The following is a 22,249-nucleotide window of genomic DNA, read 5'->3' as shown; positions in this document are numbered from 1 at the left end:
GTTTTTCCCCACAGGTGGCGAGGTGGGTCAGGGCCCCTCCTGCATGCAATCTGATGTTGGTGTCCATACAGACACCGAAGATGATGATAGTACTGTTGAGGCACAGGTGGGGTTGTCAGGGGCTGGCACTGCACCAACATTTGACATGTCCCTTTTAGCCACCCCACCCTGCACACAGTTTCAGTGTCTACACATACCCCATCACCAATGGCCATAGTGGAGGAACAGCTGGCGTTTGGTGGCAGTGTATAGGGAAGTGTGGTAACCATGCCTACTGTGTCCGGTTGCAGCAGGCATAGCCAGATGGCCGGTAGGGCACCACATAGGCGGATGTCCCAGGGTGCTCCTGGAAGGGCTGATGGACATCATGCCCCTGGCATAGGCGACATAGGTGGTACCAGCAGGTGCATGTTTCAGGCTGTAATGGTGGTGCAGGCTCATATCAAACATTACACCAGACAGGGCCTGAGGCTGCAGAGGGCTGCTCTCGCATCTGTAAGTGACAACCTCGGTGAACTGTCGGGTGCTATCCATGCTTATATCGAGCACACAGATAGACAGCATGATGAGATGATGGCCCTCATTGGCCGTGGTGTGTCCATGCTTCAACAAATGGTGGGGATGCGGTGACGCCCATGTGGATTTGGGTAAGCAACACCAACAGCTGGCATCCAATGTGGACATGCTAGAAAACCAAGGGGTACCCGTAGTGGCAGTAGCAGCCCCCAGTAGTGCAGGGGGTGTGCTGTCCACACCACACTACAGCAGGCCACGTGCACGTGGTCCTGGCCAGTCCCAGGTGGGAACTGGTACCAGCGGACAAATGTCATCAGCAGGTGAGAGTAGCGCATCAAGGCCTGTACCTGGATGTGCCCGTGGAACCCCTGGCAGGCACAGTCCATGTGTCCGTGGCTGGCGGCAGTGAACTGCACACCCTGACAGCAAGGGAGCCCACAGGATTTTTTGCAGGGGGGTGCAAATCCAGAGCCCTGCCCACACAGCCCCACCCCCTCCACCCATGCAGCCCCCCACTCAGCCAATACGAGGTCCCATTACTTGGCTATTTCTCCACAGTTGCCATAATCACTGTTCAAAATTCTCAGTGTGCATACTGTTTTATGCTTTACTTCTACAATGATTACAGATATCTGGATTTAATTAGGAATCCATGATAAGGTTTTTTTACATACCCCATGTTACCATGTACATTGCAACTAACTCAAGGGAACTTTCAGCTGGCAGTCCTTTTGAATTCTGATCAAGAAGGCTTGGCTGTTCAGTTTTCTATACTGGAATAATTTCTCATTCATTGCTAATAATCATTTTATTTACTTGGGTACTAACAGAGTTTTCCTTTTTACTTTTTTACCTACCATAAAAACAAGGTATTTGTTTTACCTCAAAATACTTCCCTTGTTTTATTTATTTATAAGTGACTTAGAAACGACTACTGAGGAATAGTGTTCATTAGTTCAGTATTTCTCATGTAGGACACTAAACTGAGTCCCATGAGCCTGTTCAGATCATACAGATTTAAACACATTAGTTTATAACACTAGTGTTCTTTGGCTTCCAAGATTAGCTCTCAGTAACACAAGTTGCTGTTTAAATAAAAGCTGGCATTCTGTGTTCTGAATGCATGACACATTATAGCTGTATTTAACTTAAACTGTGGGCAGTCACTAAATTATGCATATCTTTCAATTAATAATTAATCAAGCATTTTTTCATAATCCCAACATTGACACAGTTGCAAATCATAACTTCATCTTTTTAAAGATAATTCCAATAGCCCTAATATATGCACTTTATAAATTATTTTTTCAAGATTAGTTTTACTGAGTGGGCGAGGGAAATTCTGGATGTTTTCTGATTTTGTGTGGTTGACCCTTAGTTATGTGAAATTGGGTCTGCATTATCAGTGATCTGAATAACTTCATTATATGCTTAATTAAAAGCTTTAGACCTTTTTTCTTGACACAGTCATTACAGTATCCTTCCTGTTACTATGATAAACAAGAGTAGCCATGCATAAGAAGTATACATATTTATACATATGATTATAATATATACAAATTGTATTAATTATAATATAAAATAATTTAATTATATCCCTTCTATAATACAGCACCACTTGTTAGACTGTTTTATTTATTTTTTTTCCATAATCAATCTTTATTATTTTTCTGAATAAACTAACAATATTACATAAACAAACCCAAGAAAATAAAACAAAGCCCAAATGCTACTACAAAATATATACACTATATACATGAATGCTTCCATCAATTAAACAAGATCAATCTAAACAGATAATTGATGCTAAACACAGATATACACTTACATGTCCAGGGGTTAAAGTGGATTAGAATCTTAAGCCAACAAAATATTAAAAATTTTTTCCCATATTTTCGGATTATTTATGTTTTTCCTATGATCCTTAATTAATAATTTGTGAGCTAAAATATGTTTCATCGCTAATCCTTTAAAGTTATCCCATGAAGTTTGGGATGGGTACAACCAATTTGTAGCTATATAAAGTTTCATTAACAAGAAAATATTTATCAGTATAATTATTTGGGATTTATCCAAATTATTCGGAGGAATATGTAGGATCATAAATTCCCAGGAAAGTGTAGAATGTTGATAACCCATCTTTTGTAACTGAATTTTTAGGGAATTCCAAAGTTTGTATATGCATTTACAGCTCCAGAACATGTGTAAAAGGTCAGCCACTTGATCCTTACAGTATGGACATTTAGGCGAATTTTTAGAATTGAATTTATGCAAGCTAAGACGAGTATAGTAAGCATTATTAAGAATCATTAATTGGGTAAATAATAACTTCTGAAGAGATATTGATTTTATAGTTAAATTAATTGCTTTTAATATTTTATTATCTTCTATCAATGGTATTTTTTCCCTCCAATATTTTGATAACAATATTTGATTTTGGTATTTTAAATCTTTTACCAATTTATATGTAGAACTTATATATTTGGAATCTTGTATAAGGGTTTGCCATAAATTAGAACACATGGTTAAATTTTCTTCCTTAATTCTAATCTCACTGAAAAAACTTATAGATAGATCCTTTATTTGTCTAAGTATAATTAAATAAGATTTAGGAAGGTTCATCTCTTTCAAGATATCTTGTATTGAAAAACCAAGATAAGGGTACATATCAATTAAAGTTAAATTGACAATAAGTGGAAATTTATTAAGATTTATCAGTTGATTATTGATTTTCAAATTTGGGTTCTTGTGGAAGGGTTGAAAAGTCATCATATGTTGCAAAAGATTTAATGAGTGAAAAAAATTTTGTATCAATGATATGTATAATCTAATATGCTCCATTAAGGGATATAATTTCAAATTGTCTTTTTTTAAAAAGGGTAATGCCTTAGGGTTAATGTTCAAACTTACAGCATGTTTATAATTCAGAACCAACCAATTTGGTACCCATTTACCACTGGCTGTGTCAAAGTTAGCAATTCTCAAAATCCTATTAGCATTTATTATTAAGTAATAAACTTCAAAATTAGGTAAATCAAGCCCACCTTTATTCTTCGGAGTCATCATTTTATCGTAAGATATTCTGGTTTTCCTAGGCTCCCATACAAATTTAGCCAATTCCGTATGAATCTTTTTAAAGAAATTCTTATTAATTAATACTTGACTAGCTCGGAAAATATATAATATTCTAGGGAATACATTCATTTTAATAATTGAGACCTTTGCCATTGTTGGTAACTTTAAATTATTCCATCTTTTTAAGTCAGACAATATATGATCCCAAGTTACTTGAACATTATTAACATGAAAATCTCTATCATCTGTAGAAAAGATAATACCTAAGTATTTTATTTTCTCTTCAGATTTTATATGTCCTACCAATGGTAAAAGCGAAAAGGGTTTTGGAGTTCTTAAAGGGAATAAATTACTTTTCTTAAGATTTATTTTGTAATTGGATATTTCCGCAAAATCCTCCACCGCCTTCAAAATTTTCTCGGTATCTGAGATAGGTGTCATACAATAAATATTAAGGTCATCTGCAAAAGCAGCCATAGATATTTTAGTACCATAGATCACTGGTGCATTATAATATGTATTTTGTTTAAAGTATAGGAATAGAGGTTCTAAATATAAATTGAATAAAATTGGAGATAATGGACAGCCTTGACGAGTTCTGTTTTTAATTTGTATTCTTTTGGAAAAAATTTTATTAATATATAAAGTTGTATAAGGTTTATCATATAATTTTTGTAATGTTGAAATAAACTCTTGAGGTATATCAACATATGGTAAAATATCGAACAAAAATTTTAAATTAACTCTGTCAAATGCTTTTTGTGCATCAATTATAAGAGCATACATATTAAAATTCCTATAATTGGCGTAAGAAATTAATGTGTGAAGCGTTAAAGTATTATCAGTAGTTTGTCTATTATTTATAAATCCGGCCTGTTCATTAGATATTATTGAAACTAAACCCTTCCTCAGCCTATTAGCTAAAATAGAGGTCAAAATTTTCATATCTATATTTAAAAGTGAAATAGACCTATAATTATCCGGATTTAGAGAGTCTGCATTTTCTTTAGGTATAAGAATTGTTCTAGATGCATGAAAATGAGGATCATTAACTTTATTATTGATTATATAATTAAATACATACGCAAGTATTTTACCAAATTTGTCACAAAAGGTTTTATAAAACTCCGTAGTCAGACCATCCGGTCCTGGTGCTTTATGAGATTTTAACTTTTTAATTGTGTCAATTACCTCCTCAGAGGAAATTGGTTTAATTAAATCTAATTGATATTTTTCAGCTATTTTTGGAAAAATGATTTTGTGTAGAAACTCCTTATTAGACTTGTTTGTAGGTACTCCATGATGCTCTCCATAAATTTGAGAAAATATTATTTCAAAGGTATTCATAATATCTTCGGATGTTGTATATCTTTTATTATTAAACTGTATTTCAGGAATTTGAGAAGGTGTTTTCACTTGATTAATAATACGGGCTAGAGCTTTTGATGGGGTTTGAATATGATTAGCATACTTTACCATTAATTTATGTTCATGAAATGACAACCTACTATTTTGTAACATAAAAAGCTCCTTTTGATGTTTAAATAGTTCTGTTTCAGTTTGTTTATTATAGTCTCTAATTAAATCTTGATCTAAAGCCTTAATTTCCGTTTCCAATCTTTGTATCTCTCTAAGCTGTGCTTTTTTATAAAAGGTAGCTTTTTGAATAAAAATCCCCCTTACTTGTGTTTTAGTTGTCGCCCACTCAATATCAGGTGTATGTTTCTGTTTAGAGAAATTAACTAATAGAAGATTAAGAATCGCTTGAATTTCCTGAACTATATCCTCCTTATTCAATAAATTTGGATTTAAAGACCAATTAAACCCCCTGTGTCTTAGACTATTACTAATGTCTTTCTTAAAACTTAATGCTATTTTAGAATGATCCGATAAGTATCTAGCTTGTATATGTACATAAGGATCCGCATCAATCAATATCTCAGAAATTAAGAAAAAATCTATCCTAAACCACATCTTATGACAACTTGAGTAAAATGTGAAATTATTAGTGTTATATTTATTATTTTCATATTTAAAGGGATCATATAATTTAAAATCAACTTTAAGTTCACTTAAAGCTATTACAGCTTGCTTATTATAAAACTTATATGAACTTGATTTATCCTTTTTAGGATCTTGGTACATATTCCAATCACCTCCTATAATTATATAACAATTGTTATATTGATTCAAAATAGGGTAAAGTGATGCTATAAAAAGCTGCTGATTTGTACATGGTGCATATATATTGAGAAGTAAAACAGGTTTATCGAAAGGTGTGGATGACAGAATAACGTAACACCATCTTCCCTCTTTGTCTATTTTGGAGTCTAAAATATTACCTTGATACTGTTTTTTTATAATTATAGCTACACCCGCACTATTGGTTTGCCCTTCTGAAGCTACTACCTCTCTAATCCATTTCTTACCCTTAATAACTGCCCATTGATCATTGGTTAAGTGAGTTTCTTGAAGTAAAATAAAATAAGCCTTAGCCTGCAAAAATAAGTGAAGAAATAATTTCCTCTTTTTCATGTTCTGGAGTCCTTTTGTGTTCCATGAATCTATTATCCACATACTAAAAACCTTATTTTGTTAAAATGTACATTAATTTTGAAAAACTGTAATAAAATCCAATATTTTTGCATAATCTGTATTGTTTTGAAGCATTCTAAATATCCCGTCCCATCCCAGTGCCTAACCATTATACCCCTGGACCAGGACATACATAGGCTGTTTGCATGATTAAAAATTCCCCGATTAAATGACTCTTCAAAATATACATTCTTAACCTTAAAGTATATACTATCTATAACATGCAAAAAACCTATAACTTGTACAATTAAATCTACAAAGTCTAACCAAAACATTCCCTAAAAAAAACACTGCTAACCATCTACAGCTCTTTGTGTCCAATACATTCCCTCTCCAATAATCTGAAATGTTTACTTAATATTAATAAACGGTTGTGTCTCATAAAAAAAGAAAAAAAGAAAATAATTCCAAAAAAATATAACTAAAAGGTTATTAACCTTCAATAATGAGACACTATTAGTACTAAACAATACAATTATTCACTTATAAATATTTCACAGAATATACTGTCACTAAAGAGGAAAACCACAGAAAATTGAGTAACCGACCACTTGGTCATTATATGTAAGTCATACATTGTCTATAACCCATATCTACGTTCAAATCAATAAACCAAACTATATATTAACAGTCATGTGTATATTAATGCCTTGAAACCCCTCCTACTAAGGGAAAACTAACAGTGTTATACCAATAGCATCTGCTAAATACCTCACCATTAACCCATCCCACCAACTAAATAGAGTCATATTTATATACAAGACCCATTGTAATTTACATTATATTAAAACACTCTAATCTGTCTTAACTGAATATACTATATATATTTCCTTTTACATGACACAATATTTACCACTAAGATCATTAACTATATCTGTTCACATTTCCTAAACATTTTACTTAAAAGAATATATGCTATATAAAGTGTGTACCATCCCAACAAACCAAAACAAACCTCATCAAATATTATATATGGATTTACCTCATATTTTCCCTCTGCACGAAATCAGGATACATTATAACCTAATAACATAATCTAATACTATAAAAGTCACAAACTTGTCATTATAGTCCAAATACTTTAATTTTCTTCTTTCCACCAAGATATCCTCTTTCCCAGTCTGGAAACACTGCCATCGGATTCGCGACGGGGGAACCATTTAGCAAACGGACATCCGGATGCGCCACAGCAAAAACGCACCCTCAGGAGCAGCAGTAGTATTTCCTCAGCTTCGCGACGGGGGAACCATTACGCAAACGGACATCCGGATGCGCCACAGCAAAAGCGCACCCTCAGGAGCAGCAGCAGTATTTCCTCAGCTTCGCGACGGGGGAACCATTAAGCAGACGGACCTCCGGATGTGCCACAGCAACAACGAACCCTCAAGCACAACAGAAGCATTTCCTGTTACCTCGTGGGAAGAAACAGCTCGTGAAAGCCATAAAAATTCGGAAATTCTTCGTGAAGGATCAGGATCTATACACGAACCCTTATCTGATGTTCAGGAGGCCTGGTAAACCAGCAAAATTCAGACAAAGGAATATGAAGCCTCGAACCACAGCAAAAAAGGAAACCCACCTCAGACGCTGTCCAAACCGGATCGGAAAGCCATATTAAGATTCAGAGGCAGGCAGAGACTTAAAAACTCTCAAAAAGGTAGATTTAGCTTCTTTTTTTGTAGAAACCGAATATTTTGCACCATCGACTGTAAAAGTTAAAGTATTAGGGTATTTCATTTGAAATTTTATCTGTTTTTCAATAAGAAACTTACAGTAAGCAGACAAAGCTTGTCTAGCCTGTCTTATTTGCAGTGGCAAATCCTGAGCCATGGACACTTTATTATTGTTCCACATGATAAAACCTCCATTTTTTTTTACAGTTAAAATTATTTTATTCACATCTTGATAGTTAAGAATTTTTACATACACTGGTCTTGGTATATTTGAAGCCTGTGATTCTTTCAAAGCTCTATGCGCTCTCTATTGTTATTTGTTTAGCCATGTCAGGGTCATTAAACAACGTAGTAAATATTTGAGTAATGGATGGAATTAAATCATTGTATTGAATTATTTCCGGTAACCCTCTGATAATTATATTATTCCTCCTGGATCTAGCCTCCAAGTCCAGAATTTTAGCTTGCATAGAATGAATGTTCAGATCATGAATATCAGTTTTTTTAGCAAGCATTGTTATTTTGTCTTCATTCTCAGATATTCTTGCTTCAGATCTATCCATTCTTTCAAGAATTTGAGTACAAGTAGTACCAAAAGATTGTATCTGACTAGTTAGCTCTTTCAAAGCTTCTTGGATGGGCGACAACGCTGTTTTAATATCTTCCATATTTGCTAGTTGGTCCGGTTTGTCTTTAATTCCAGCTTTAAAAGATTCCTGCTGTTTTGTCACCTTCTGTCTTTTTGAAGTTAAATCTTTCTCTGGAGATTGCAGTGCTGACAGTTTGGTTTTTGTTATTGTTATGTCCATGTTTTTATCCCCTTTTGACATTATAAAACAGAACAGACTGTAGTTTAAGTATGTAAATCAAGTTTGTTGATCAGACAAATCCTTTGTTTAACACTCTCTTCAGAGTCAGTCAAACAATCAGTTCTAATCCTGTTGAATTCTTCGATTTCTCTAAGGTCATGCACCTCTCAAGCGATACTTGGATGTAGTAGATTATTTTTAACCGAAAATTATTGATATAAACCTCGTATTATAACTTCAGGGTAGATTTTTCCTCAGGATAAATGGAGAGCTGTAGATATGCAGTGTTCACAGAATGGCAGCCATCTTTGAAAATTGTTAGACTGTTTTAAATGTATAGTTTTTAATGTTTTTCCAGCAAGCAATGAAACAAAACATATGAACCAATAATGAAGAACTGCCCAATTCAGAACATTTCAACTATAAAAGGCCACTTAAAGTTTCTGTCATTACAATCCACCAATGTCAGTCAGTATGCACAATTTCTGCAGAAGTAAATGTCTTCTGAATAATTCCACATTAAAGAGATCTGAAACTAATGAAGAGATTGTTGCTAGAAAACAACTTTATATTTCAGTGTTTCATCTACAAATTCAGTGCCTACTGCCCTTAAAGAATAAATTGCCCATGCTACATTAAAAAAAAATGGTAAGCTGGTATATTGCAATAGGGAATGGGTGGCAAGCTGAAAAACAGGTTAATAGTTACTAGGCATTTCCTCCAAAGGAGGACATACTCAGGACTGCAGCACCCTATCTCCTTAAAATACAAGTCTACATGCTGTGAGAGTAGAACCAATAGCCCTCTACATCAAGATGCAAGTATGCTACTTGCTGTGCTACTAACACTGTTTTAAAATTCTATATGACAATAGTGATACCATTTGCTGAACAAAACAGTTGAACATTTTAAGCAAAAGTAGCATGAGCAGCAGTAAATTTATCTTCCCTTGAAGCTCACAATTCCTTAAAAATGCAATTGAAAATAAAGTCCACCTGCCAACTCTAACAAGAGCATTTCACTCTCTGTCGCACACAGACCCCCTCATTGTCTTAGTGCAAGAAATCTCGACAAAGCCTAAAATAAACAGGGATAGATTATAAATATTGCCTTCATGAACTTAGAAAATTGGTAAAAATAACAGAATTTGTTAGTATGCATTTTTCTAAAGGCTATGACATCTAAAACTCAAATGTCTTACTATTTAGCAACTTCAATCCTTTTAGGAGGAATATGGGGCAAAAATCTGTACATTCTGCAAAAACCTGGACAGCTGAGGGGTATGCTTCCTCACTCTTACACATACATACACACACACTCAAAAAGGCCCCAAACTAGGGACACATTTGGAAAGTAGCTAGAACAGAATTTGTGTTAATATCCTTCAGAAAATGCATTCTAAGTCTGAAACTCCAACTCATGTCATTATTTAGTAACTTTAATCCTTAGCTCATCTCAGTAATTTGTCAAAAACAGAATTTTAATGATGAACAGACCAAAAATATAAGGCAAAAATCTAGTCATTTTAAGGATACTAAAAAAAACAGAGACAAATATAAATGACCGCAATCTTTGGTTTTGCTTTTGAATTGAGACAATTCATCATGCATGCAGAACAGGCCCTGTTCTGCTGATGGAAGACAAGATTTGCTGTAGAGCTGTAGTAGAAATGGTGCTTGAAATCTATGCTCTTGAGCATTACTCACTGGGAGAGCTGTTATGAAAGTATTTTTTTTCACACCATCCCCAAGTTTGCTATGTAATTCAACAAACACGTTTTTTGTGTGCATTTTCAGTTTCATATAGCAAGTTGCCTAAAGAAGGCAATGAGGCTTTGAAAGCCTATTTAAGATGTCTGTCTTTGTCAAATAAAAAGATTAATCACCACATTTTTACTCTGAACTGACAAGAACAAATAAAAATATTGCACATAATTATCACACCACACCTAATTTTACCACATGTTTAGAACAAATAGTGGCCTATGTTTCACTGGTTTGAAAAGCAGTGAATCATCACTTTCTGCAGAATTTTCCCTTTACTAAGTGCTAGTGAAATAAATAGATACATCCCAAAAGCTGCATATAACTTAAAGGAAACTAGGGCTGCCTACTTCATCCCAGTTTTAACTATGGGTCATTAAGGAACATTCACTATGTACTGATTTTTCAGGGATCTCTTTCAAATTCCTTCAGGTAAAAGAAATGAGGACTTTTATAGCATGCACTTAGTTATCAGTCCTTTATAAATGTTAATGTGGTCTTGAGTATGTATGAGTGTGACCACATCATTACATGAAAGTATGAGGGACTGGTACACACACACACACACACACACATATAAATATATATATATATATATATATACATATATATATATATATATATATATATATATATATATATATATATATCTATATATAATATATATATATGTTTTTGGATAAGTGTGTGTGTGTGTGTGTGTGTGTGTGTGTGTGTGTGTGTGTGTGTGTGTGTTTGCCGGTGCATATGTGAGTGGATGTGTAGGCAGGGTTGTCAGACGTCCCTATTTGGGCGGGACTGTCCCGAGATCAGCAGCCTGATCCCGAGTCCCGCCCTGCCAGTTTAAATCCCGGCCAGCCTCCGCTTTGTTTGTTTTTTTTTTTGATTGGCCCGTATACCTGGCATACGGACCAATCAAAAATTGCTAAACACGGAGCTTCTTGTGTTCTGCATTAAACAGAAGTAGCTCCATGTTTAACGATTTTTGATTAGCCCGTATGCCGGTATACGGGCTAATCAAAAATTGCTAAACACGGAGCTACTTCTGTTGAATGCGGAACTGCAATGTTTCACATTAAACACAAGAAGCTCCATGTTTAGCGATTTTTGATTGGCCCATATGCCGGTATGCGGGCCAATCAAAAATCGCTAAACATGGAGCTACTTGTGTTGAATGCGGAACTGCAATGCATTAAACACGAGAAGCTCCGTGCTTAGTGCAGAGCTACTGTTCTTTAATGTGGAACTGTGTTCTGCATTAAAGACCTTTTTTTTTTGGTCTTCACTTGCCGTGAGAGACCTTTTTTTTTGTCCCTACCTGGCGTGCTGGAAATTTGGCAACCCTGTGTGTAGGTATGTATATGGAGAACTATGTGTCTGTTTGCCTGTCTTGTCTACGTGATGACTGTTTCTGTGGGTATGATTGTGACTCTGTGAGTGTATTTGCCAATGTGTGAGTAGCAATGAAGAAGAGCAAATACATTATGACATAGTGATGTTTGTACACAAATCTTCAGAACAGTGGAAAAATGCACTTTTATATAGTTTGGTGGGAAAAGCATGCATCTTGCTTTGTAAAGGCATTACAGAAAAATGCAAATGATCTACAGAATGTAGCAAACCATTACGTGCTCTTAAACGTAATAGCAGCATGGTTTGAAAAGTCACTTTTTTTCTGCTGGATAATTGAGACACCCACCCTTCCATAGATTGCCTATTTTCATTTAGAAAACCTATAAATCTAATTACCTACATCTTAAAATGCACAAACGTAGACTTTTTAATGTTCTTTCTTATCAGTAAACATTTATGTAACAAAGCATTCAGGTTATATCGGTAATCTCCACACACACACACACACACACACACACACACACACACACACACACACACACACACACACACACACACTACTTACATAAACACATACACACTCCTACCTACTTCTTACATCCACACACCCCTACCTATTTCATACACACACCTCTTAAACACTTAAAACAGACAAGCACACACCTACCTCTCACTTGTACATTCAGCCTTAATAAATGCCAATAGCATCTCCTCCCACTTCTCTGAAACATAAATCATGGCATAAAAACAGTGATCCCAATTTACACACCTTCTCCCTACCTGCAATCTCTCCTATGATCCTAGGACAGACAACAGAGTAGGGAGTAGAACAATGCCCATCTTAATCCTAAGATTATTGTCAAAGGAAATGCCACCTTGGACCCAGGGGTGGCTCGTGCTAATGCCACCTTGGACTCAGGGGTGGCTCGTGCTATAGGACTGAAGGACTGTAGCCCCCCCCAGCTAAAAGGAACAAAATAAATATTCATGAGTCCTGGAACTCATGTGTGTGTGTGTGTGTGTGTGTGTGTGTGTGTGTGTGTGTGTGTGTGTGTGTGTGTGTGTGTAATGCTCCAGTTGCTATATACTGGTGGCTAGAGAGAACTCAGTTTACATGGTGGTGGGTAGTTAGGCTTGAACCCTGTCCCTTGGGTGCAGGTAACAAGAGCCTGACTTCCCTACCCACCACCATTTGTTAAAAATTTGCAGATTTTTGCCTCATATTTGTTGTGTTCTGTTCCTCATAAAATCTGTGGTTTCTGTATTTTTGTTGTCCAACAGATTCATAGATTCATAGGTAGGTACTAGGCTATCGGCCCAAGGGCCTAACTAAGCCTAGCCAACAAGGTTCTCTGACTTACGCCACCCAAGAAAGTTAATTTTCTGTGTCCCTGTCGAGCAGAGCCACAGAAGTGAACCCCGGGGTGTATTTCTTATTTCCCATCCACTCATCAAGATTTTTCTTGAAGAGTGCTAATGAGGAACTTTGCTTGACATAGATGGGTAGCTTGTTCCAGAGAATAGGAAGTCTCTGGGACAGGACTCTATCCCTCCAGCATGTCCTGTTTATTGTGGTGACAAGGTTTAGGTCCCTAAAGCGTGTAGCTCGGAGGGATTGGGATTTCTTTAGGTGTAGCATGTCCAACAGCTCTGGGTTTAACATAGCTTTATATGTTAGGCAGAGATCGCCTCAGAGTAGGCAATATGCTGCAGTGTAAAGCTGGAGTTTTTTGAGACGGTCATTGTAGGGCATCTATTTAAGGCCAGTAATCCTCTTTGTGAGGTACTTCTGTGTCCTTTCCAGCTGCTGAAAATGTCTTGTGAGGTACATTCCAAAAGGGCATTGTACTCTATAACTGGTCTAATGAGTGCCGAGTAGAGGGGAACAATGACCTCTTTTTTCCTGGATGAGAACCCTTTTGTGATGAGGTGTGCCACATAAAAGGATTTCCTGACTACTGTGACGATATGATTATCAAATGAGAGACTACTGTCCACCTGGGTCCCAAGATCTCTTATCACACATTTGGCATTAAGTAGACTGCCTTTTATGTGGTAGTTCATGGGTACAGAGTTTTTACCAAAGGGGATGGCAATGCACTTTTGGCACTGAGCTTGAGGCCATGCCTCTGACAGCAGGCGTCTGTCTCAGTGAGGCCCTTCTGTAGGATGTCCACATCATTTGGGGGTTCAACTATGGCTCCTAGTTTGAAGTCATCTGCAAACTTCATTAGCAAGAGGCCATCTGTGCTAGCCTGTACTTCAGAGAAGTAGATACCAAACAGGAAAGGTCCCAGGACTGAACCCTGTGGTACTCTACTTGTCACTGTTTTGAAGTCAGATTTGGAGTCTGCAACTTTTACAGTGTGGGTTCTGTCAGTGAGCCAGTTAGCAACCCATCTTATGATATAGGGATTTACACCTAGTTTAGTGAGCTTAGCTATAATTCCAGAATGGGGGATGGTGTCGAAAGCCTTGGCGAGGTCAAGATAGGCTGTGTGAACCACCTTACCCTCATCTATGGCTTTGGTGACTGCCTCAAAGAAGTCAATCAGGTTCAGAAGGCATGATCTGCTTTTCACAAACCCGAACTGGGTAGGGTCCACAGTTTGGAGGTTACCAATGTCTTTGTTTATGAGTTCCATGATAATACATTCCATGGCCTTGCAGACCAGGCTCATCAGCTAATAGGGCAATAGTTCCCAGGATCAGTGGTGGCTCCCCCTTTGTGGAGTAGGATAACTGTTGTTGTGCACCATTCAGTGGGCACAAAGCCTGATGTGAGACTATATTTGAACATGGTGCTTAGGTGGGGAGCCAGTTTGTTCTGAAGTTTGTGAAAATGCAACCTGGGATGTTGGCTGGTCTCATGGATGCTGTGTTTTTGGTTTTAGAGAGTGCAGCTTTTACATGCATAGATGTAATTACAGGGACTCTGCATTCTTCCTGTATAGATATGGGCCCTTTAGGGGTTGAGAGGGGGGTAAAGTTAGCACTGAACCTATCTGCCAGGATGTTGGCAATATTAGTTGGTTCTGTAATTTTCATGTCGGTGTGCTGTAACTCAGAGCAGATCTGGGTGTTGCCATCGAGATTCTTGACATAGCTATAGAATGCTTTGTGGTTGCCCTTAGAATTAGTGGTGATTTTGTTTTCATAGCTAGCTTTGGAGGATATTATAAGGGATCTCAGCTTCTTACTGAGGCTGACCAGGGAGCTCCTCCACTTATGAGATTTTACTCTGTTTTGCAACAGTTTCTTCCTTCTGTTGTAGAGTTTGTTTATGGTAGGGATCCACCAGATTAGCTTCCTTTTTCTGCAGGATAGCGTCATGGTTCTGTTTGGGATAGCACGATCCATGTATTCGTGTAAGTGCTTATAGAGTGCATTTGTGTAGGATTCAGCAGTCGTAACTGTATTGTCTATCTGCATGGGTGTCACGAAGTTCACCACTTCTGACTAAGAAGCATGAAGTTGGCTTTGGAGAAATTATTTACTGTGGTTTCCTTAATGTTGGGAGGGGGCAGGATGCGCATATCTAGGGTGATTAGCTTATGGTCGGATCTGACCAATGAGGAGTTGACTTCAGGTGTGGAACACCAGTCACTCATGCTGGGAATGACTAGGTCTAGAATATTGTTGACCCTGTTGGGGGTGTGGATAAGTTGATCCAGAGCATTGGAATTTATGAATTCCAGAAAGCATTGAGTGAAGGAGTTAGTACATGAGTAGTTTTCCCAGTTAATGGTAGGGTAGCTGAAATCGCTCATTATTAGGGTGTTTGGCTGAACCCTAATATTTTCCAGTATATCAAGAAAAGAGGAGTGGGAATCCTGGAGCATGACGGGGGATCTGTAGCAAGCTACAATTTGGATTGCAGTTTTGCCCAGAGTTAGTTCCACTTGGATAACCTCGGATGCATTATGCTGCGCAACTAGCCTGGAGGTGTGGATATCCTTAACGAATATGGACTCACGTCCGCCTTTGTTGATCTGGTCCAGGTTAGATGGCCGGAAACTGTGGTATGAGTTATAGCCTGGTAATGCAGGGGTGCTCTCTAGAGCCTTTAACCAGGTCTCAGTCACTGCACAGATATCGATGTTCTCCATTTTAAGGAGTGCCTCAAGTGAGTGCATTTTGACATTTAGACTTCAATCATTGAGTAGCATCACCCTCAGTTTTTTCTTGCCTGTTCCTGTTATGGTGGTGAATTTGTCATTTGAACCTTGCCTAAAAAAGGCACTATAGGGGTGGCAAGAGCCTTAGCCAGTATCTGAAATCCCAGGGGTGACAGATGTAGGCAATCTCCGGCAAAGCGCTGCACCACTGCACCAACATAGTTGATGGTGCAGTGGTGCAGTGGTAGCATTGTTGCCTGATAGCTACAGGTTCTCTGGCTTGATTATTGGCCAGGATGCCTCTCTGTGGAGTCTGCATGCCCTCCCTGTGTTTGTGTGGGTTTCCTCTAGGTGCTCTGGTGTCCTCCCATATTACAAAAACGTGTCTGGACTGTTTCTCCCTGGGCATCTTGTGAAAATTGGCTTTTATTGCAAGTTAGACTTTCCTGGTTAACAAATGTTATATAAATAAAAATGACAGGCATTTGAATTTCAGACTTCATATTTTTCAGAAAGTACATGGTAACACAAAACCTTTTATTCTAGCACTTTTCTAAGTTTATAAGATGGATATTTGAAATGTGTCCCCATTTTTGGGACTGTATTCCCCCATTATTGGCTTCATCCAGGTTTTTTGTGGTAAGGTTGAAAGCTATGGTGAGAACTGAATTCACTGAATATGTTTGTGGGCTGTATTCCCCCATTACTGGCTTTGTCCAGGGGATTTTTGCTAAGAGGTTGAAAGCTATGCTGAGAACTGAATTCACTGAATATGTTTCGGGGCTGTATTCTGCCATTATTGGCTTTATTCAAGTGTTTTGTGCTAAGAGGTTGACAGCTATGGTGATACCTGAATTCACTAAATAGGTTAATAGGTTCATAGGTTGGTACTAGGCTATTGGCCCTAGGGCCTATACAAGCCTAGCCATAACAATTCCCTGGCTATTTCTTCATCAGTATTTACTTCCCTGAATCCCTGTCTAGCAGGGCGACTGACTTGATCCCCGGGGTGAATTTCCTATCTCCCATCCACTCATCAAAGTTCCTTTCGAAGAAGGCCAAAGAGGCGCTCTGCTTGACATGTATGGGCAGTTTCTTCCAGAGTCTGGGGAACCTCTGGGTCAGGAACCTATCCCTCCAGCATGTTTTTTTTCATTGTGATGACAAGGTTTAGATCCCTGGAGCATGTGTCTCTGAGGGATTGGGATTTCTTTAAGTGTAGTATGTCCAACAGCTCTGGGATTGACATGGCCTTTTATGTTAAGCAGAGATTGCCTCTGAGTAGACGATATGCGACAAGAGTATAGGTGGAGTTTTTTTAGACGGTCAGCATAGGGCATCTGCTTTAGGCCTGTGATTCTTTTAGTGAGGTATTTCTGCAGCCTTTCCAGTTGTTGCAGATGTCTTGAGAGGTACATACCAAATGGGTCATTGTATTTTATAATGGGTCTAATGAGGGATGAGTACAGTGGGACAATGACCTCATTTTTTTCTGGATGAAAAGCCCTTAGTGATGAGGTGTGCCACATAGAAGGATTTCCTCACTGTTCTGACGATGTGGTTATTGAAGGTGAGACCATTGTCCACCTGTGTCCCTAAGTCCCTTATCACACTTTCAGTGTTTAGTGTACTGCCACTTATGTGGTAATTCACAGGTACATGTTTTTTCCCAAAGGGGATAACTATACATTTCTTGGCATTGAGCTTGAGCCCATGGAGCTGACACCAAGCATCTGTTTCTGTAAGGCCCTTTTGTAAAATATCCACATCATTTGGGGATTCAATAATGGCTCCCAGTTTGCAGTCATCTGTGAACTTTGTTAGCCAGAGTGCCTTACTGTTGGCCTGTACTTCAGAGAAGTAGACGCCAAACAATAGCGGTCCCAGGACTGAACCCTGAGGTACACCACTTGTCACTTCTCTGGAGCTGGATTTGGAGTCGGCTACTTTTACAGTATGGGTTCGGTCAGTAAGCCAGTTGGCAACCCATAGAGTGACATAGGGATTAATGCCCAGCTTAGTAAGTTTATCTATGATTCCAGAGTGGGGGATGGTGTTGAAGGCATTGACAAGGTCCAGATAGGCTGTGTGGACCACCTTACCCTTGTCCTAGACTCTGGAGACTGATTTGAAGAAGTCAATCAGGTTCAGGAGACAAGATCGGCCCTTCACGAACCCAAACTGCATGGGTCCAGTGTTTGAAGGTTTCCAATGTCTTTGTTTATAAGTTCCATGACTATACATTCCATGGCCTTGCAGATCAGGCTCGTCAGACTGATGGGGTGGTAGTTCCCGGGATCCAAGGTGGATCCCCACTTGTGGAGTGGGGTAACTGTAGCTGCGTGCCACTCAGTGGGCACGAAGCCTGAGGTGAGGCTATGATTAAACATGACACTTAGGTGAGGTGCCAGTTTATTTTGTAGTTCATGTAGTACACAGCCTGGGATGTTGTCTGGTCCCATGGATGCTGTATTCTTAGCTTTGGAGAGTGCGTTTGTTACCTGTGTGGCTGTTATTACTGGAATTTGGTAATTTTTCAGTATTGACATGGGCCCTTTAGGGTGTGAGAGGGCGGTGAAGTTTGCACCGAATCAATCTGCCAGGATGTTGGCAATATCCATGGGATCAGTATATTTAATGCCATTCTTTTGCAGCTCAGAGCAGATCTGAGCATTGCCATTCAGATTCTTGACATAGGTATAGAATGCCTTATGGTTGTCTTTGGAATTTTTGGCAATTTTATTTTCATAACTAGCTTTGGAGGATTTTATGAGGGATCACAGCTTCTTACTGAGGCTGGTAGGGGAGTTTTTTGCATCCTGGGATTTTCCTCTTTTCTGTAACAGTTTCTTCCTTTTGTTGTAAAGTTTGTTTATGGCAATTGACCACCAGATTGGCTTCCTTTTTTCGGAGGAGAGCATCTTGTTTCTATTGGGGATGACACGATTCATGCATGAGTGGATGTGCTCATACAGTGCCTTAGTGTAGGATTCAGCAGTCGAACTTTCAGTTCCCGTCTGCATGGGTGTCATGAAGTTTATTACTTCTGACTTGAGTAGCATGAAGTTGGCTCTGGAGAAGTTTTTTTACAGAGGTTTCCTTTCTGGGGGGTGGGGGTGGAATGTGCATGTCAAGGGTGATTAGCTTATGGTCAGACCTGACCAACGAGGGGGTGACCATAGGTGTGGAGCATCAATTTCCCATGTTGGTAATGACCAGGTCTAGGATATTGGAGCCCCTGGTGGGACTAAGGATTAGTTGATCCAGGGCATTGGAATTCATGAATTCCAAGAATTGTTGGGCAAAGTTGTTGGTACATGAGTAGTTTTTCCAGTTAATGACAGGGTAGTTGAAATCTCCCAGTATTAGGGTGCTTGGTTGTATCTTAATATTTTCCACTATGTTTAGAAAGGTGTAGTGATAATCTTGGGGCATGGTAGGGGATCTGTAGCAGGCTACAATTTGGATTGCAGTCTTACCTAGTGTTAGTTGCACCTGGAGAATTACAGACGTATTGTGTTGGGCAACTAGCCTGGTGTTGTGAATATCCTTGGTGAATATGGACACTCCTCCACCTTTAGTTTTTTGATTGTATCTGCTTTATTTTCTGAAAACAAACAAAAAAAAACAAAAAAAAAACTTGTTTTCCCACCTTTCTAAGCTAGTTTAGTCCAGTTTTCAGGTTAGTGCTGAATTCAGGGCTGTGTTACAAGTTTCTGTGTTTGCCCATGCCTTACTTGGATAGAAGGAAGTTTCTCTGTTCACTGTGAGAGAGGGAGCTTTGAGAAGCCTATCTGTCCCTGAAGGAGTGATTTCAGCCCAGAAATTAGTAGTTTATTGGCCATTTTTCAGCTAATTTCTATCTCTTTCATTTCCCTGCTATAAAACCCGCATTTGAAAGGTTTTGCGTGCCGTGCAGCGCCAGTTAGCTAGGTTATAACTATTCCTGGCTCCACAAAGTCTACTCTTCAAATTTTCCCTTGGAACTAGACAAACTTTCAACTTAAGCACTCAAATCATTCACTTCTCATCCCAGCACTTGCTCAAAACTCATAGCAAGCAATAATAAACCTTAGCACTAGACCCCCCTATACTGTACAGAAGGACAAAGCTCTCTATTCAACCTTACCAGCCATCAGTAAAACTGTTCACTGTACCTATCCGGGCCTGTCCAAAGGGCAGTTTCAGGTGTACTCTCCAGTCCAACTGATGAATCTGGGTATTTTGAGGCAATGTTACAATTGCCTCATGTACACAGACAACCCTCTCCTCCTTCCACCAAACACTAATGCATGCAAGAGATGCAATTATACAGCCAAACTGGAGGCTAAGCTCTCTCAACCCAAGACTGGACCAGGCAGTCAAGAGGAGAAGGGAATTATTTGCATCACTCCACCAGTCTCTCATAGACCTATGAAACCAGCACTGGCAAAAAACACACATAAATACACAAAAACATACTCGGAGGCTCTAAATAAAAATCTGTAAAAGCAACAGAGACCTCCAAAGCAGACATTCAAGCAACCTCCACCCCCCAACATAAACCATGAAACACATACTTCACAAAACCAGTGTGCCACACAATCACAGCCCTTAAGGCAAAATGACATACCCAACACACTAGTAATATGTGACTCTATAGTCAGGCACACTGACGTCCCACTCACTAGGCTGAACAAGGAGAAGGTTACTGTTAGTTGCCTGTCGGGTGCCAGGATCCACCACATAACACAAGCACTCAGGTCACTCCAGAACAAGTACAAATATGCCTCTGTCATTGTCCATGTTGGTGTGAATGACCTGAGCCGTATCTCCCTGGACTACATGAAAAGAGACATGGAGGAACTCTCTGATCATGTAGCCCAGGCCGGTATGACCCTGACCCTAAGTAGCATCCTGCCCTAACCAAGAATGATACCATGGTATAGAGAAAAAAATATCAATTTCAACAACTGGCTAAGCATCTGGTGTCATTCAAAGGGGATCCATTGTCTGTCAGCCTGGGATGACATACTCGACAAGCCACGCTGCTTTGCTAAAGATGGCTTGCACCTGTCACCCTTAGGTTTTCGAATACCGGCCAAGGCTTTTGCCACCCCCACAGTGCCTTTTTTAGGCAAGGCTCAAAAGACAAACCCACCACTGTAAATAGCACAAGTAACAAAGAACTGAGGGTAATGCTGCTCAATGCCAGAAGTCTAAACCTCAAAATGTATGCACTCGAGGCACTCCTCAGTGTGGCGAAAATCGATATATGTGCAGTAACAGAAACTTGGTTTAAGGCTCCAGAGAGCACCCCAGCACTACCAGGCTACAACTCATACCATACATTTCTGCCACAAAACCCAGACTGAAATACAAAAGACGGGGGAGTATCCATATTCATCAAGGATACCCACACCTCCAGGTTAGTGGCACAGCACGATGCTTCAGAGATCATCCACATGCAACTAACAATGGGCAAAACTGCTATTCAAATTATAGCTTGCTACAGATCACCCACCATGTCCCAGGACCCCCACTCTGCATTCCTGGAAACACTGGGAAACATAAAGGTCCTACCAAACACCCTGATATTGGGTGATTTCAATTACCCAAACATTAACTGGGAGAACTACTCAAGTACGAACTCCCTTGCCCAACATTTCTTAGAATTTATATACTCAAATGCCCTGGATCAACTGGTCAACACCCCCACCAGAGGTGACAACATATTGGACCTGGTCATGACCAACATGGGCAACCGGTGTTCCACACCGGAGGTCAACCCCTTGCTGGTTAGATCTGACCATAAACTAATCACTCTGGATATCCACATTCCACCACCACCCCCGGTCAAAGAAACCACCATGAAAAACCTTTCAAAAGCAAATTTCACGTTACTTAAGACTGAGGTGGGAAGTTTCAAAGCCCCTATGCTAATGGATAACGCTGTCCAAGCTGCAAAATCCTTTACTAATGCACTTTATGGGCACCAACAAGAATGTATGGATCATGCTATCCCAAATAAAACCAAGACTCACTCCTCCAAGAAAAGGAAATCAGTCTGGTGGACCCCTGCCATAAACAAGCTATACAATATAAGGAGGAAACTAGCACAGAAAAGAGTAAAATCCCAAGAAGGGAAGACATCCCTAATCAGTATCAGCAAGAAACTACGTTCCCTCATAAAGTCATCCAAGGCTAGCTTCGAAAGAAAAATTGCCATGGACTCCAAAGATAACCACAAGGCATTCTTTAGCTATGTCAAGAATCTAAATGGCAATTCTCAGATCTGCTCAGAGTTAGTGCAGAATGGCACAAAATACACTGAACCAAGTAATATAGCCAACATCCTGGCAGACAGG

Source organism: Protopterus annectens, chromosome 8.part0 (genome assembly GCF_019279795.1).
Source record: "Protopterus annectens isolate FY-2018-M chromosome 8.part0, PAN1.0, whole genome shotgun sequence".
Taxonomy (NCBI): Eukaryota; Metazoa; Chordata; order Ceratodontiformes; family Protopteridae; genus Protopterus; species Protopterus annectens.
Note: the sequence above shows the minus strand (reverse complement) of the source record.